Source organism: Sinocyclocheilus grahami, unplaced genomic scaffold (genome assembly GCF_001515645.1).
Source record: "Sinocyclocheilus grahami isolate Dianchi unplaced genomic scaffold, SAMN03320097.WGS_v1.1 scaffold134.1, whole genome shotgun sequence".
In the NCBI taxonomy this organism is placed as follows: Eukaryota; Metazoa; Chordata; class Actinopteri; order Cypriniformes; family Cyprinidae; genus Sinocyclocheilus; species Sinocyclocheilus grahami.
The window spans coordinates 305,078-324,657 of NW_015505313.1; the positions used below are offsets into that span (position 1 = coordinate 305,078).

At 38.8% G+C, this 19,580-nt stretch overlaps 1 protein-coding gene across 3 annotated transcripts in view; it reads left to right on the plus strand.

Moving 5' to 3' along the window:
* The window catches only part of grid1a (glutamate receptor, ionotropic, delta 1a), a 309,894-nt gene that overhangs the window by 155,995 nt on the left and 134,319 nt on the right, over window positions 1-19,580 (plus strand). The window lies entirely within an intron of this gene.

Below are 19,580 nucleotides of genomic sequence, written 5' to 3' on the forward strand. Positions count from 1 at the left end.
GTTTCCAGGGCGATGCTAATCTGGACTCGGGATACTCGCCACAATATATATATATATATATATATATTAGGGCTGCATGATAAATCGCATGCGATATTTAACGTGCATCTTGTCAGTAAAGCCGGTTCTTTAATCAGTGGTAAATCTCCATCACCTGCGGGCTTTCACATGGAGCAGCATTAACTACACGGAGCCGTTGTTCACTGACAAGCTGCGCAAAACCACGATCATATTTTGCGCATGTTTTGCGCAGCTTGTCGGTGAACAACGGCTCTGTGTAGTTAATGCTGCTCCATGTGAAAGCCTGCACGTGATGTAGATTTACCGCTGATTACAGAATGGCTTTACTGACAAGATGCGCGTTAAATATCGCATGCGATTTATCGTGCAGCCCTAATATATATGTATATATATATTTTAGCAAATGTTTTATTTTTATTTATTATGCTTGTATATCAGTTATCTTTTATTTGTTTTATATTAAGTAATGATTGTCTTGGAGTATGTGTATGTTTGACACATTTCAGGGTTTTGTGCCGCAATATCCTGTCATGTCAAACTTTAAATAAAACAAAACTAAACTACCTGCTGCCATTGTGTCTAAGGCAGGTGTTCTAACACTGTAGTGCCCGTGAACTGATGCTTTCTGGGTTACTGGAGTTACCGCTATTGGGGAGTAACTGAGTAGAAGTAAAATAGTTTAGATTTTTCAGTAACAAGTTCCTTTTTCCATTGGTGTAACATGCCACTATGTACACTATATCTCAGTTTTTAAAGTTGCATTGTTGTGCACACAGCCGATAGCTGAGCAAGCTGAGGCAATATCAAACGCATCTTGCAATACTATTGCTTGCCTTCATTTTTGTATTTTTTAAAGGTTGAATTATTCTAGTGAATCTATTCATTCAGATGGCTCATATACAGTAGATGAACTGAACTTTTTTTAAGGAAAATATTTAGTTTAATCATGTAGTTCATTATAGCATTTTTGATTCTGTTAAATGTGTAAGGATGTATAATGTTTTATTTATTTCTGTCACTGTGTATTTGTATTTTCTTGTTCATACTTTCACATTAATCATGATAGTTAATTCATTAAAAACTCTCCCTCTTTAAATATTTTTGGTATTATGTACACTTTTTTTTAAAAAGCTTGGGTTCAGTACATTTGTTTAATCAATTAAGAAATTAATACTTTTTTCACCCAAAATGCATTTCATTTATCAAAAGTGACAGTAAAAATATTTATAATGTTTCAAAAGATCTCTATTTTAAATAACTGCTGTTATTATGAGCTTTCTATTCATCAAAGATTTCTGAAAAAAAAAAATAATGGCAGTTTCCGCAAAATTATTAAGCAGCACAACTGTTTTCAATATTGATAATAATAAGAAATGTTTCTTGAGCTGCACATCAGCATATTAGGATGATTTCAGAAGGTTTTTATTTAAAAAGAAATGTGTAGCTTGGACTATGTTATATAACTTCTTTGAAATTGCAGCTTGCCAAGCTAAAAGCTGCCCATAATTTAAAATATCTTCCTTAATATTGGTGTGCAATCTCTGTGTGCATGCAAGGATATTAATTTCCAATGCATCTGCTTGTCTGAAGCCTCCAAAAATAACTGAACAAATTATGCAAAGATGGCATATAAAGCCTTGATTTTCCTTATTTTATGTTTTACTATGCCATTTTTTATATTTTACTATCTAATTTTAAAGCCATAATGTTGATGTCCATTAGAACCACTTTATAAGATTGGACCAGAATGTGAGGACGTCGTCATTTTATCTTTATACCAGAACTGAACCGGCTGGTTCATAAACTGGAGTTATGGGGCATGAAGTCGAGACATGCAGTTAAGACTGAGTAGATGAAGGGCGCAAATAATGGTTATAACCATGACCTTTCCATCCTCTACTAATGCTGTCCCTTCTGCACTGATCTGCCATGCTGAGAGTACAAAGGCTCTTCATTACTGATCCTAAATGAGCACATATTCAGGAAATTATTTTATGCACCCAGTCTTACAGCTCACTTCTATGTTTCTAATTCAAATGATCTCTCATTAAGCCTCACTCAAAATATTTGTAAAGTCAGTAAACATTGAATTAATAATGTGATGCTAACAACCTTCCTTGAGTGAGAACCACAAGCATAGAACATACTCTTAAGATTGAAGTGAGTTTATGGAAGGTTTTTTTCTCTCTCAAAATTGAAAAATAAATAATAAAACAATTCTGTAGATAATCACTCTGTTTATAACATTTATAACAGATATGTTTTTCCACGAATTCAGTGTTTCTAATTGTCACATTTATGGGTTTTTCTTCAACTATGGGCACTTTTGAACTTTTTGAAAAAAAAAGAAAACTTTGCACACTCTCCCTAGTTTATTTAATTAGTCAAATAACAATGTCCCCACAACAGTGCCATTTTTACAACATCTACTGTATATGTTGTTCATATATATGGAAATTAAATTTTTGGAATAAATGTCTCCTTTTACTTGTGAAGGCTAATTTCATAGCTAGCATTTTATGTATGCCAAATACACACCAGTAATATATTCTTTTCTTCTTCTTTTATTCTTTACATTTTTTTATTTTAATTGACAATTTTCGTTTTGTTTGCAATGGTATGGTATGATACGTAGTGGAGACATTTTCTGAGATTTTTGGCCAATGTTCAGTTGCTTCAAAAATAATAACAAGAGTAATTCAAACACTTTTGTTTAGACCATTAGTCATGCAATTCTTGGTAAGTGTAATGAATGACACTGAAATGAAGGTGCATTTTACTTGAGCTGAGTGGTAGCTAAAACCGGCTCACTCATTTTGAGATGATTTAGATTTTAATGCGTTAGCAAGTGTGGTTGAGTTGTTTACTTTGTAATTGGTTCATCCATTTCCACAGTTTTTACCCATTCAGGCTGATTTGCAGAACACGATAGACAAAAACTCCTGAGGCCTCGGTATCCATCTAACTTGAGCTTTCTGAACAGTTTTTGGAGGACTGATGTGGTCATCTGCTTTCTCTGGCACACTCAAGGACACGTCTCCCACGAGCTCGTTAATCATTCCCCAATTAAGACTGGGGTGAGGGGGGGTTTGTTATGACAAAACTCTCAGGTGACTGGAGCGTCGGAGCGTGCGTCCGATTGGACTGCGCCTCATTCTCCCTGGCACCTGTCTGGGTTTTGCCAATGATTGATTTGGACAGTGTTATTCTCTGAGAGTAATTGCAGCTCGGCTTCTGCTTTCAACAACTCGTTCTTTGCCATTGGGGATCGCAGAGCTGCTTATGCATTCCCCTCCGTTACATGTTATTTGGTGTAATTTCATTTCGTCCTTCCCTTCCTGCATGTGATCTCCCCCACTAGCCTTTTATTCAAAGGCTGACCGCATCCATTCAGTGGCGTAAATCACCAACTGTTTTCTGAAGTGCCATTAACTAGCGTATTTAGAAGATCCAGTTTGATTCAGTTTCTTGGCTCTTGATAATTTATCACACTGGGATGCATTAAGCTTAAGGGAAAAAAAAAAGATGGGAAGAGCAGACACCTTATGGTGCCTGCAAACATTTGTCTTCATCTGCTGTGTTTAGGAACGCTGGTATCTTGCTGAGTTGAGCTGTTTTGTACAGAGAGCTTACTGTGTGACCACAGGATGAGTTTAAACGGAAGCATGATTTGGAGAGAATCGTTCGGACTGCCTGTGGCTGTGTAGTTTTACTCTTTCACGCAGATGGATTATTTCAGATGTGCTGACTGCGGCAGATTGTTGTTTTCACAAAGAAAGAGAAAAGCTTTCGTCTAATATTCAAATTATATTCAAAGGTTTTGCATGTTTTTAAAGCAGTGTACTGAATGTAGGCATCGACCTTGTACAGAGCATTTCTTTCCTGTAATCTCATCTTTGGTCTTCAAGGAGATGCCGATTTCGGCTAAAAACCCTCCAGTGATGAGGCAGACATGCTTCACCATTAGTGTGTCATTGTCTGATGCCTGCCTATTACTAGTCATTTAGCAGACATTTTTATCCCTTGTGACGTGTTAGACACACATTTAATTAAAGGAACAGTTCTGCAGGAGCCAAGTCAGATTATGTGTCTTGCTGAAGGGTGTCTGAGGTGGCAGAGCAAAAAGGATTAATCATTTCAACTAGATTCAAACAAGCGGCCCATATCTTTAATCATTAGGCCACCAAAATTTAAGTTTTGCTCTTGAGATCTGAACTCCAATCCTTCTTAGCTTTTGAGTAGATTAATAATTTGTGAGCTTTTGCGAATGGCAGTGTTTGCCAGTCTTCACAAATTTTCAGTTCAGTTAAGTTCAGTTGTTCAAGTTTGATTTGGTGATTTGGTTCAGTTCAGTGGGATTCAGATTCAGCTAAGCTCAGTGCAATTTAGTTTGGTTCAGTTCATTTTACTTCATTTTAGTTATTCAGATCAGTATGTTTTGGTTCAGTTCTGTTCAGTACAGTGCAATTCAAGTTGAGTCAATTCAACTCGGTTGATTCAACCGGTTTGATTTTGTTCAGTTGAGTTCAGCACGGTGAAGTGCAATTCTAGTAGAGTTGATTCAGTTTGATTAAGTTCAGTTCAGTTCAGACTAGTTTGGTTCAGTTTAGTTTGATTCGCCTGTAGATGTTGTTTTAAAGCAACCTTACAATTCCAGAGAACAAGCCAAATATTTTATGGAAATTATTCTTTTTTTTTTTTTTTATAAAATGATGATACATTTATGCATTTGGCAGACACATTTTTCCAAGTAAGTGCATCCACAGAAAACCAAAAACAGTATGACCGTGTAACTGAGGTGTTGCTAACTCCATGCACTATAATATTGAAAAATGGTTTAAAAATGTTAATGTTTAAGCTAAATGCTGGTCATGAGGACTCAAAATGGATGCAAGCTCACCAGTATCATCTCCACTGATTATTACAATCTTTTAACTATCTGCTTGCTCTGAAATGCCTCTCTGGAGCAGCGTGTGGGCGAAGAGACGGAGGCATTGACTCAGGGGTTTTTCGTGACGGATCCTGTCTGAGTCTGTGACCTATAGGGCATACCCATCTCTTTAATGAAACAGCTTGGGCTCTGAGCGTGGCCTGAATAAGCATCAGCTCTGCTTCTAATTTTAGATGCTGGCCACCGAGTCAACGGTACTGCTTTAGGAGCACTGGTAAGTGCAACAGCACAGTAAAGACACCTGTCAGGAGGCCTTAAGCAGTTTCTCTCTCTCTTTCTCTTGTTTGTCTCTCATATATTCACAAAGGCCCAGAAGAAAAAAGAAACAAAATCACATACAATACAATAAGCATAACGTTGAATGAAATGTTAGAGGCAGCTTCCTAGAAATAAATAAATAAGATACACTAATTAGGGAAATTTTGATTACTCGCCATAATTTTTCTTTTTCATGCTCATTACTGAATAGTTTGAATAGTTGTGAAATTTGATGCAAGTAGCTGTAAATCTAGACTCAGGGTATCCTAGTTGTAGTGCTGTCCCTCATTTCCTTATATCCTTGTATTTATTTTTAATGTAATGTTTTGTTTTAATGAATAAAATATCGCATTAATTTGACATTTGGTCTTATAATGCTCCTGTTATAGGATGATTGGCGCAGTCCTTTTTTAATGTACATTTAAATGCAGCCTGCTTTTGTTTTTGACAATATCGGCATAATGAGTGACGAGCGTGCATCCAAGAGAGATTTTAGTAACGCATTAATATCCCCAGCGCATCTGTCGAGGGAAACAGATGAGCTAATTATACTCATCAGGTCTCCACTCTTTAATAAGCCGTGCCTAAGTGCTGCTTACCACCACGTTAATGGTCAAATTTGATATTTTTTTGCAGTAATAAAAGTACCTGACACCGATCTGTGGGAGGTTTTCTAAAATTAAACTCCCCTAAGGGCTATATGACACATGGACCTTTTAAAATATTCTCATTAATGCAAATAAGAATCATCAACATACACATGCTTGAATATTTATAGCACGGATCAAAACATGAGAAATACTGATCATATTAGGTTACAGATCTGAAGAATTTGATTATTTGTATCAGTGTCATTACAGTACATTAATAATAGCCAGAGGTTCCCATTCAGTCAGTCACGTTCAACGTTACGTCAGTGACTGACGAATTGGGATCTCGCCCGAGAGCCCAATCACCTTCGAGTGTTAACTAAACAAGCCAATGACAGTTGGCGTGCGTGCTTCGCCACGCGCACCCCGCCCCGCAGCGCGGGTATAAAAGGAGAGCGCGTGCAAACGCACATCAGCTTTTCGCTTTGGAGCCGAGCCTTCTACAGGACGAATCTCCGCGAGTGTTCGAGAGAAACAGCTGGCGTTGGTGTGACGGCGTATCAGCGGGGGTTGCCATCCAGGCTGCTGAAACCTCAGCGGGCTGCAGCTCTCATTCTGCGGTCTCGCTGCGACCTCCCCTGGGCGCTTCAGCACCCTCGATGGGGGGGGCGGCCCAAGGGTATGTGGACATCCCTCCGGTTGAGCGCGAGATTTCCATGCAGCTCTGCCCGCACAGCGCCGCCGCCTGGAGAGGTAGTCCACGCCTTCCGTCCAGGGCCTGTAAGTTCTCGTCCGCTCTGACGGCTAAGGTTTACAGTGCTGCTGGACAGGCCGCTTCCGCCCTGCACGCCATGGCCCTCCTGCAAGTCCACCAGGCCAAGGCGTTGAAGCAGTTGCACGAGGGTGGTGCTGACTCAGGTGTGCTGCAGGAACTGCGCACGGTGACGGACCTCGCGCTGAGGGCGACGAAAGTCACGGCGCGGGCCCTGGGTCAGTCGATGTCCACATTAGTGGTCCAGGAGCGCCACCTATGGCTGACCTTGGCGGATATGAGGGAGGCCGACAAGCATCGCTTCCTGGACTCCCCGATCTCCCAGGCCGGCCTATTCGGCGAAGCGGTGGAGGGCTTTGCCCAACAGTTCTCCGCCGCACAGAAGCAGACGGAGGCGTTCCGACACATCCTGCCCCGGCGGTCTGCTGCTGTCCGCACCCCACCGCCGGCTGCAGCTCCTCTGTCTGCTCATCGCCGAGGGCGCCCTCCTGCGGCCTCCGGGCTTGTTTAGTTAACACTCGAAGGTGATTGGGCTCTCGGGCGAGATCCCAATTCGTCAGTCTCTGACGTAACGTCTCCGTTGCCTCCTTCAGGGAACGAGGGTTACACAAGTAACCTAGACGTTCTTCCAGACCTTCAAAAGATTTTTCATTCATCATAAAATATTTTTTTTTGGCGGGGGGGGGGTTTGTACAATCGTATAATACTGTATTCATTTGTTTTTTTATGTGTGTGTAGGTGTGTTCATTTTTAATAATAATAATAATAATAATACGATTTTTTAACTTTAATTTTTACTTAAACTCTGTGCAGGATATATTTGCATAAATGAATGAATGAAGATATATATATACAGATACGATAGATAGATAGATAGATAGATAGATAGATAGATAGATAGATAGATAGATTGATTTACATTTATATTAAGATTTACATTTATATGTTCATATTTTAGATAATTATTTCCTGATATTACCATTTTTTTCACTTTTATAATAATGTACTTCTACCTTAATAAATATCTCAATTACCAATGCTTAAAATTGGTTTCTGTGTTTTATTAAATATCTTAGGTTGTCTCCTTACACTACATATATTTTTCAGGATGACTATATGACAACAGCTTTTATCAAAAGAATTATCTGATAAATGCTGTATAATTCTAGTTTTTGTACATCTACAAGGGTCATTATGGCTGAAAATGTGCCCAGTATTGTTGGATTCTTACTGAAGTTGTCCATATCGTAGCTACAACCTGAAAAACAGTTGCATTAGCATGTTCTGCTAATGTAAAAAATTGCTCATAATCATTTCGCAAATGAATGCGCAAACAGCCTTACACTAAAAAGCATATTACCCAGATGCTATGTTCTGTAGCTTTAAGCCTCATTGCCCTCTAAGGAGAACAGACATACTAAAACGTAGGGAGAGAGCTTCATTAGCCTCAAATGTGGGTACCTGCCGTTAGCCAAGCAAAGTCAAGCCAATGCTCACATTCTGCCAGACTTTAAATGCGGCCCACATGCTTCTGTGAGCAAACATTAAGCCCTGGTACTAATGGGCATCAGCCCAGCCATTGCTATTACAAAGTCCATTAAGGCTTTGGAGGGTGGAAATAAATAAACACATCACAACTTATAAATGTTTTATAAGTTACACTGAGGGTACACTGTACACTGAGAGTTCTATCTAAAGGAAATGAAAATGAATAATAAAAAAATTTAAACTCTTCATATCAACTGTGGATTATTGGGTAATTATGGTTCTAGAGTCTCTTTTTTAGGAAATGAAAAGACCATGTTTAGACCTGGATTGGATGAATCATCCAGTCTGGGGTCTCACACTGCTCATTTGAAATCTAAATTATTTAGCTTTAACTAAAAGAAAAAAAAATGCAGTATGATTTGCTGCTATTGCTTAGCATATGTCAGTACAACAAAATAAATGGTCCATGGTCTGCCAGGATTTTAGGAGAATATGTTTCAGTATGCTCTGATGATACAAAATAATCCCTTTTTGGCAAGAACAATGGAGATTAGTCAAATTATTAATTTAACGTCTAACATAGATCCAACCTTCTGTCATGTTTAGTTATTCAGCTTGAAGCCTACAGCCTTTGCTTTGTATATATGCTACTTATGTGTTTGATTGAATGTGTTTGCTAATTAAAAACATGATTTAATAAGTAAATCAAATATTTTTTTTTTTATGTGTGGCATCCAATAAGAAACGAGTAAAGCAACAATTTAGTAGTAGTGTCCCATGAGGCAATGTGGCATGTAAAATAACACTGCTTTTATTAGGCTACTGATATGACACGAGTCTTCATTTCATGTGAGTGTACATGATTTCAAGATTTTTTTTATATATATATATATATTGTGTAGTTATTTTGAATATATTTACAATTTATTTCAGATTTTTCTGCCATTTTTAGAAGCTCTATTGGATGCAAATGAAGCCGTCAAGTTGTCTTGCATTTTATGAGGGAAAAACTGTTGGTATGACAGAGAGACATACCTCAGCAGGGAACTGTTTCTTGAACTCTGCCTAATAATCAGCCAATCAAGCAGACACGATCATGTTTTTCCCAAATCTGCTGGATATGGCATGTCAGCCAAGAGAACTGTTTGACAAGAATTGAAAACAACATTTAGATGTCTTTCAGATGGCAGCACAATACCCAGTTATAATATATTGATCAAAGACAATAAAATGAAGAAACAAGATTAAGTGAAATTCTTTTTGTTCTGTAAATTTGCCTAGCAAGATTAAAAACAGAGAGACCAAAGAAAAGGGAAAAAAACATGCAGGGTCTTGCTCACACACAGAACAGAAGAGAAGAAGCACATTATGTTCCTTAGTTTTGGGCTCTGACTGAAAACTCAAAATGAATAATTTCAAGCTCAGCCTCCTGCTTGCTCCAGGCCTAAATGTCAGATGTTGTGTTTGTCCAGCAGAGTGAGGTTGTTTTGGGGGGATTTGAAGCCCATAACGTCAACTGGAATCAGTCATATGCAATACTTATATTTGAGATCCAGAAAAGGTGGGGAACTTGTGTGTCCTGAACTTATTTCCTTAACCCTGAACAACCCAAACTCAAAATCAGTGTTTTTGTTTGTTTTCCGGTAGAAATATCTTTTAAAAAATTGCATAAGGTATTAAGATTTGTATGTTTTCATCTTGATTTAAATGAATTTATTCCACTCCATTGGCAGATTTTTTCTTTCTTTCTTGCATAAGCCTTAATCAGTTTAGTGAGGGCTATGCCACACTTTTATCAGTTTTTTTATCTTTTTTTTTTTACTATTTTATATCATTTTTCCAAAATGGTGGTTATGAGGCAACTGAGCCTGTTTTTTGTCAGGTTGTTCTGCAAATGATAAAATATTTGCCTGTTGTTCTGCAATTGCTATTGGTTTTTCAGCTATAGCAGTGAAGCAGTGATTATCGATTATTATTGATATTCACACTCCCTAATGAACAGTATTTTTACTAACTAACGTTAACAAGGATTAATGAATATAGTAACAAATATATTGCTCTTTGTTAATGTTAGTTAATGCATTAACTAATGTCATCTAAAGAAAGTTTATTGTAAAGCATGCATTACCTTAGCCTAAGACAGCGAGGCTTCACAGATGATCTTATAATCAAGTGTCTCTGTCAGTTCACGTTCAAAAGAAATGCGTGCCTGCAGTATCTACCAAAACGTTTATGTGGTGCTTCCCACAAAAGACGCATCTATTTAATGGATCAAATACTGTACCTATGCTAATATGAAGCTACAAACATGCTTGGCTCAGAAGTTTCCAACATATAAATCCATCATCCTCAGGTAGTCTGGTTTCATTTGTAGATGGTCGGAATTCATTGTGAAGACTTAGGTTCAATTGGGATAGCCAATATTTACTGACTGATTGATATTTGTTTCATCCGTACCTTTACCACTGAAACATCTCATTTAGTCTGTGGTAAGCTGAGCAGTACGTTAGGTGCATCATTTCAGTATATCTTTCCACAACTCTTACTCGTAAAGTGACTGTTACTTTTAGCACCAAATAAGAATTTTCTAACATCAGACATGGGACTTTTTATCCCCTCAAGATGGTTTCTGTGACTTCTGCAGATTATGTGATGCTCTACATTAGTATGTGTTGAACTCCATTACATGACTCACTTGATATCCCACAGTCATATCAGCGCTAAGCTGTCTGTTTGCTCTCTGGTGTCGTGATGTGAGGTGAACAATATGACATTGTTTATTTATCCTTTTAAAACACTGGCATGCCTCCTGATTTATCTTGGGAGCTTGGCAGACGTTCATTATGGTGGGTACAATTACACAAGTCCAAGTAAATGATCTAGCAGGAATGAATCAGTGATTACGGAAGATTATTTGCTGCTAACTGCAGATGCTATTTTTGCAGTAAACAAACCTCAGAGAAATCTCTGAAACATTCACCATTTTATGTCATCTGCGGTGCCTTTTTAAAACAGCATTCGTTCTTGCAAAAGGGTCTCGCTGGTGACCTGATGAGAAACATGCCATCTGTTGTAGCTTTTGATGCATTATGTCAGACTGGTCATTAATAACATCATGAAATTCATTACTGCTTTCCGTATTTCATGTTACAAATGTCATTTTCAGTGAGAATTTAAATTAGTTTTAAAAAGAAATGTGTAATATAGTGCACACGTCTACTTTTATGGTGCTGTTTTGGCCAAAAGAAGTTGTCATTTTGGAGTGTAGACAAGGAGTTTTCACATTTCTCTGCTTTTGTTTTAAGGAAAAATAACAGCATATTGGATTGGAGTGATATGAGGGTGAGTAAACAATGACAGAATTGTATAGGACAGGTTTCAGTGTCCTGTCACTTTAAAACAGGTGCAACAATGATTTAAAGGGAAGCAAATTGTCCATCAAACACTCTCAGTGACATTTGATACAACTCATTCTACTATAGACTGGATCCTTTGAAAGTTAATGTCAGACCAAAGATGAGAGAGAGAAGATACACCTGATGAGAAGGGGAGCGAAAGAAAAAAAGAGTGACACCTGTGCACTGTTTTCAATATTCCATGCATTTAAAAGAGAGTAAGAATCATCTCAAGATCTCGAGAGCGAACGTCATCTCTTCAGCCTTCAGACTTAAATGTCACATGAATTCCTACTGGAGTCTCATTTAGGGCACTTTGTTGAACATTTGGCTCTGAAGACACTACAGCTTGAAATTTCGGTAACCATCTGCTGTGTCATTTTTAACCCTCTCTCTTTCTCTCCTCCATCAGGTCATGTCACCAAAGCTTATATCTGATGCTTTATTTAAAATTCAGGATTTCTACTGTCCATATGATGATTTTGTAAGCTTAGCAAACACAATTCCATGACGTAGTCATCTAACGGCAACTTTTCTGTAATCCATGCCATCTGTGTGTAAGTGAGCAGAGTGTTTGTGTGTGTCCAAACTGAAGTCCCCCGAGACAGCATTTATTGATGCTTCTTGTAATGTCACAGTCTTCAGACATTGATTAGAGAGATGACAGTGCTTATCTGTTCTCCAGTGCTACTGTTTACTGAAGCCTTTAGTGACTTTAAATCAAACACAACTGTATTTCTTTTCATTCTTTTCTTCTATACCTCTACAGTCCGACAGAGACATATTTATTGATCATTCAAAACTTTTTTCTATACCTTTCATCCACAGGCATCTTTTCTGTTTGATTCTGCATTATTTCTGTGTTCATTATTTCTTCTTTGAGGTCTGTTTTTTTCCTTCTCACTCTCTCTTTTCTCTTTTTATTGTCTGTCTTTTGACTTTATTAAGTAAGCCTCATAGAATCAGCACAGTGTTTTAAGCAGAAATACACCTATGAATCTTTCTATTCTTATTTGTATCATCTACAACATGGTGTGATTTAAAAAAAAGAAAAAAGAAAAAAAAAGTAATTGGCAGTGCAATAAATCCAGTCAGGTTTTTCTCCAAACGTCTTTTCAAGACCGTTCCTCTCTAGGGGTGTGTGTAGGATGCCAACTCTAATGCAGAAAGTGTGCGCTAGCTCCTTCACCACAGTTACCGCTGAGAGAACAGAAGCCAACCGTGGGAAGTCTCTGATCAGCCGAGCTTTGAATATCTTCAGCTCCAAGATGATCCTAAAATTAACTAACAGTAGTCACGTTTACAGCAACTTACAAGGTGCTTCAATAACAGCAACTTTTTTCAAGTGTAATGGCTTTTGAGACCAAAGAAGTTGTCAAGTGTGGTTAAATTATACTTGTTTTTAGCAACACTTTGTTTTTTTAAACTGATTCACAAATGGATAAATAAATCATTTGACAAAATGACAAAAACAGCAAGTGGCAAATGAACAAACAAAAATGACATTTAAAATATGAAATATAATAAAATGATTTATTAATGAAATTAAATTTAAATTATGTCCATTTGATTTTCAGTTTAAAAATGATATATGAATTTATTTATATATAAACTGTATGACTTTTATATGACGTTTATGCTATTATAGAATATACTGTATACTGTATATACAACCATATATCCCTAAGCACACAGCTAAAATAATGAAGGAGTGGCTTCACAACAACTCTGTGGCTGTTCTTGAATGGCCCAGCCAGAGTCCTGACTTAAACCCAATTGAGCATCTCTGGGGGGTCCTAAAAATGGCTGTCCACCAACGTTTACCATCCAATCTGACAGAACTGGAGAGGATCTGCAAGGAGGAATGGCAGAGGATCCCCAAATCCAGGTGTGAAAAACTTGTTGCATCTTTCCCAAAAAGACTCATGGCTGTATTAGATCAAAAGGGTGCTTCTACTAAATACTGAGCACTAAATCCTTTGACCTCATGATTCTCATTTGCTCTGACATGCACTGTGAGCTGTAAGGTCTTGTATAGACAGGTGTGTGGCTTTCCTAATCAAGTCCAATCAGTATAATCAAACACAGCTGGACTCAAATGAAGGTGTAGAACCATCTCAAGGATGATCAGAAGAAATGGACAGCACCTGAGTTAAATATATGAGTGTCACAGCAAAGGGTCTGAATACTTAGGACCATGTGATATTTCAGTTTTTCTTTTTTAATAAATCTGCAAAAATGTCAACAATTCTGTGTTTTTCTGTCAATATGGGGTGCTGTGTGTACATTAATGAGGAAAAAAAATTAACTTAAAGGATTTTAGCAAATGGCTGCAATATAACAAAGAGTGAAAAATTTAAGGGGGTCTGAATACTTTCCGTACCCACTGTATATATGTAACTGTATGACTTTGATTTATACTACACTACCTGCATAGAACAGAAATTCTTGAGAAATTCTTCATTAAATTCATTTCATACTATGAAAGTACTCAGAGCAGTCGGCATTCATGGTAATTTTTTGAGTAGGCAGGTTGCTTCTCTCTTCTCAACAGTTGCCATTCACAGCTCTGTTATTGTATAACATCCTTATTTCTGTTCACTTAATTAAAAAAAAATAGCTGCAGCTTATAAAACCCTTCTAGGCTATGCAATCATTGTATTTGTCAAAAATAATACAGAATAATAGTGAATGTTTGTAAAAAAAAAAAAAAAAAAAGAAAAGAAAAAAAAAAAGGAAAGTGATTTATGATTCGTGAGAGGCTTGCTTTACCCTCAGCTTGCTTTAAAAAAAAAGATTAAAAGCCAACAGAGGGGGTTTATCACACAAGCCCACTGATTGCAGACTGTAACTTCAGAGAGAATTTTTAAACATCTGGATGACGAGTCACGTGATTTTCTTAAGACGTAATTAAAGGGTGTTGGAATCTGGCAAAGTTTTGGAATCTAGGTGAGAATTTAACATAGAACAGTGATGTATTGAGTCCCTATTACAGCTTTGACAGAGGCTGGGGTCTCCTCCAAATCCATTCCATTTATAGGTTGGTCTGTCACAGCACAGGCTGCTGCAACCAGAGGAGCAATTAACAATCCAGCTGTGCTAGACTAACTATGCTAATTAGCACAATAATCGGCCACAGTGCGGTGATTTATGCATAAAAATAGAGAACCTCAGCAGACCAGGCCTCACCATTCACTGTTGCTGTGAAAGTCAACCTGAAGTCAAAATTCACTGTTATATATATATATATATATATATATATATTTTTTAATGAACATCTTGTTTCACTGAGGAATGCATCACATATGGAGTGGAACAGGTTGTGAATGTTATGTTGACTTTAAGAGTAGATCATCTGACTTGATTGCCCATCACTATGGAGAAACATCATCAAAGCTGTATGTTGAATGTCATAAGATGGGATGGGTATCATCTCACAATTTTGGTTGGTTGATTTTGGCCTACATAAGGTCATTTCACATAATACCCTTATTTAGAAGAAATCATGCAGCTACCTTAAGAAGCAAGATTTCTTTGGCCAAACTGCCTCACCAGAAGAATTAGAACCTAAAACTATCTGATGCATTACATTCTGAATTTTCATAAAAACATAATGGCTGTGGAATGGTGTTCTTTGTAGTTTGCAGTCAGGACATTCTGCAGTTTTCAGAAGGACAGCCAATGTTGTTTAGCCATCTATGAAACGCTGTTGTACTTTGTTCTTCTGGAACACATTAGCTTTTCTACCATCATTGATTTCTAGAGAGAATAACGTCTCGGTTACGTGTGTCACCCTCGTTCCCTGAAGGAGGGAACGGAGACGTCACGTCAGTGACCTTCCTCTGTGAGGCATGCTGTCTGTTCGACCGAATCCAACTCCATACCGAGAAAAGAGATCCTCTGCGTCGGGGAGAGTTTGCTCTTTTCCCAGTTGACCCTGGGACACAGGGGTGTTGAGGAACTGTACCTTGTCGGCGTCCCTCATGTCGGCCAGACACAGCCAGTGATGGCGCTCATAAACCACAAGTGTGGACATCTCACGCGGTGACCTTTGTCGCTCGGAGCACGAGGTCAGTAGTGGTTCGGAGCTCTTTCAGAACTTCCGGATCGTGACCACCCTCGTGCAGGTCCTTCAGTGCCTTGGCCTGGTGCACCTGCAGTAATGCCATAGCTTCTCCACAAGCCGTATAAGCACCGCCGGTCAGAACAGACGAATGCCTACAGGCCTGGGAGGGGAGTGACGGGTTTCCCCGCCAGGAGGAGGAGGTCTTAGGACACAACTGCATCGCTACCGACCGCTCCACCGGGGGTATCGCCGTATACCCCCTCGCTGCACCACCGTCGAGGAAAGGTACCGGGGCAGGGCGCTGAGAACCAGCGCGAGCCACCCCGAGAAACCCGAGCCCTTGATCCAACATCAAGGGCTCGGGACGCGGTGGAGGTTTCCACTCGAGCCCTACCCTCTTGGCGGCCCGGGAAAGCATAGCTGACATCTCCAGATCCGATTCAGGCATTGCCACCGTCCCGGAGGCTGGCAGCACAGCCGAATCTTCCTCTCCAGAGAGCTCTCCCTCCGATGCAGTGATCGACATCCGCTCTTTGAAGAGGACCCAGCGTGTTCCTTTGGCCGCTCGACTGGATCTGAAGCGCTAGAGGAGTGGTGGACCCTCTAGAGGACCTCAGATGATGCCAACCCTGAAACAACATACAGAACTACCACATTTTGCTATAAGTTTGATTGCATCATATAATAATTTCTGTTAATAATTTTTGTGTTCATTGTCTGTTTGATTATGTCTTTAATTGATTTTTCTGTACAGTTCTTCCATATGTATGTTAACTGACAGTCACCACTGATAAGCTACCACTAAATATTGTAGAAACTTAATTTGCTGTAAAGTTGCTTTGCAACGATTTGTATCGTGAAAAGCGCTATACAAATAAACTTGAATTGAATTTAATTGGTGGGCCCCCGAGGGTTGGTTCCCTGAGGGGTTTGCCTCCACTGTTACCCTCAAGCCACCCGTGCTACTGCCGGAAGTAGTCCTCGTCTGGCAGCCGCCAGAACGAACACTAGATCGCGGAAGAGGCAACGGAGCTCCGCCCCCTTGGAGATAACGAAGCTTGGTCTGCAGCTCCGAGATGGTCATCTTCCTGCAATGGGAACATGACTCATCCACGAATGCCACCTCAGCGTGTTTAATGCCCAGACACGTGAGGCAGCGATCGTGACCATCACCCGGCACCAGGTAACGGCCACATCCAGAAACGCACGGGTGAAGATCCATCGTCTTTACAAAGATGCACCCGTGTGAGCTCCTTTAGAGAAACTGGCTCTTTCAGGGAAATGCTCTTTTATGTGCTGAGGCACACAGGGGAGATGGCCGCTTGCAGCACGACAGGGGATACTGCAGCCTGAAGTGCGCAACCCACTCGACACAGGAACGACCACTGCTGAAGCGCCGTCTGCCAACACAGAAAGCTTTCAAGAGCGCGTCGAACTCGTAGACACTGAAGACACTGGTTGGAGCAGAACGATGTTGTCACTCGGCTCCGAAGCAAAAAGCTGGTATGCGTTGCACTTGCTGCCTTTTTATGCTCACGCTGTGATCAGCGGCAGCTGGATGCAATCATCGCATGCCAATGTGCATTGGCTCGTTTAGTTACACTCGAAGTTGATTGGTCTCTCGAAGCGAGATCCCAATTCGTCGGTCACCGACATGACGTCGAGAGTGACCGACTGAAAGTGAACTCAAGTGGAAGAGATTAGGCTGCTGTCCTGTTATTTCCACTGTAAAGTGTACTGGGACATTTCAGGGGAGTTCACGTGGATTAAGAATCTCGCTTATGTGTCTCCTTCAATATTTCAGGTTCTTCCCAGAACACTACTTTGAGATCTGAAGTATTGAAGCATTTTTCTCAGGATTTTCTCTTTAAAACGTCTACCTCTTACAAAAAAATACTTTTAAACTGTAATTAGTTTGAAAGAGAACATTTTTCATTGTTAGAAGCTCAATCCTAGCTGTACTGCATTTCTGTTTACTGGAAAAGAAAAGAGACTGGCATGGTAAAATGTCAATAACTAATTTTTAATGTAAAATTTCTGAGACAGGAGCCTCGTGTTTTGTAATTCAGAGCAACAAACCTGAAATAGCTTTTCTGCGCATAATTGCAGGTGCTGCACATTACGTATTAATGAAGGACACAGGACAGGGAAGGACTGTATGAATAACTCACTCTGACAAAGTCAGGGAGGACTTAGTGCCGGGCCGTCTGCTTGACAGAGGCTCTCTTTTCATCCTGTATCGCCCTGTTGGCAATGGGTTTTAGTATGAAGTGGGGATGAAGGAGAAGAAGAGTGGTGGAAAAAATGAGTGGGGTGTGGACGATGGAGAATAATGCAGTGAATTAGCTCTTCCTTTCTCTCTCTATCCTCCCCACGTGCACTTTCTTTTCATCCTTATGCTTAGAAAAAAAAAAGGAGTTTTGCTTTCATTCTTCCATGGAAGTAAATGGGACTTCAGGTCAAAACCTGTGGAAAATTACAGCTAATTTACTGGAGAGAAAAAGAGAAATACTGTAATGTGAATTACTATAAAATCATGTGGAGCTAAATGTTTGACGTTCTTTATCAGTTCCTCCAGCACTTCCTGTTCCTGACCTCATGTTTTTTCATTTCAAATGACACCATCCATGACTCATACACAGTAATGCTCTATATCAGTAGTATATCTTCTGTACAGTAGGCATATCTCTTGCAAACAACTAGATGTGTATAAGAAGCCAGAAGTTTTGTTTGTTTTGTTGTGATAATCGATACAGTTGATTACTACCTGTTTGTTATTACACATGATGCAGGGAAAGAGATTACATTTCTCATGTGAACATGTCTAAACTGATTTTTAGTGGTTTGAATACCACTTATTCATGTCCAAATATGCATACTTCAACACTATATGTGACCCTGGACCACAAAACCAGTCATAAGGGTCAATTATTTTAAATTGAGAAGCTGAATAAATAAGTTTTCCATTGATGTATGGTTTGTTGAAGATACAACTATTTGAATATCTCAAATCTGAGGGTGCAAAAAAATAAAAATATTGAGAAAATTGCCTTTGAAGTTGTAAAAAATAAAGTTCTTAGCAATGCATATTACTAATCAAAAATTAAGTTTTGATATATTTACAGTAGGAAATTTATCAAAAAATGTTTATCAAAATATCTTCATTGAGCATGATCTTTACTTAATATCCTAATGATTTATTGCGATAATTTAGCCAATGTATTGTTGTCTATTGCTACAAATATACCCATGCCACTTATGACTGGTTTTGTGGTCCAGGGTCACATATATTTCTCAAATCTGACTGGCAGAGTAGTGTTCAATGAGCACTGGGAATTTTCGCTCCTTGAATTGCTCCATTTATCTGTATTTGCATGCTCCTGACAACTGTAAAACATGTGAAAAACTATCTCTGAAAGTTAGACTGTTAGTGTAAGTAGGTGACAGCGAGCGACTGCTTTCACAATTGAGTAACTGAACCAGTCAACCGTTCAAAAACCCTGAGTCGGAAGTCGTTCAAAAACTCTGACTCGTTCAGGAATAAACAAGTGCTTGTTTATAAGGTAGTGATTGAATCATTTATTCAGCAAATTTGTTCAAAACATTGATTTATTCAAGAACAAATGACAAACCCTTTATGAACATCAATGATCATCAAAACAGATTTGTTCAAAAAATTTATAATTCATGATGGAAACAAATGATCAGTGCAGCAGCGGCTCAGGTTTTGCTACACCAGCCATAGTTTAAACCTTGGTATTTGTAGTAAAATTGTGGTTATACAAATGGTAATAAAAAACATGGTTACTCCACTTTTACTATAGTAAAACCATGGTTAATTTTAATAAGAGCGTTTATCAGGCAAGTGTAAATTGTAAACTGTAAATTCAACAGGTATGAAATAAAATAAGAAAGTTTTCTAAGAAAGAAAAAACCAGAGAGATGTGAATTGAGTAAATCTTTTCAAGTGTAGATACCAAGGAGTTGTTTTACATTGTTTCTCAAAGTGAAATTGCGCTTGTATACCACCAGAGTAATT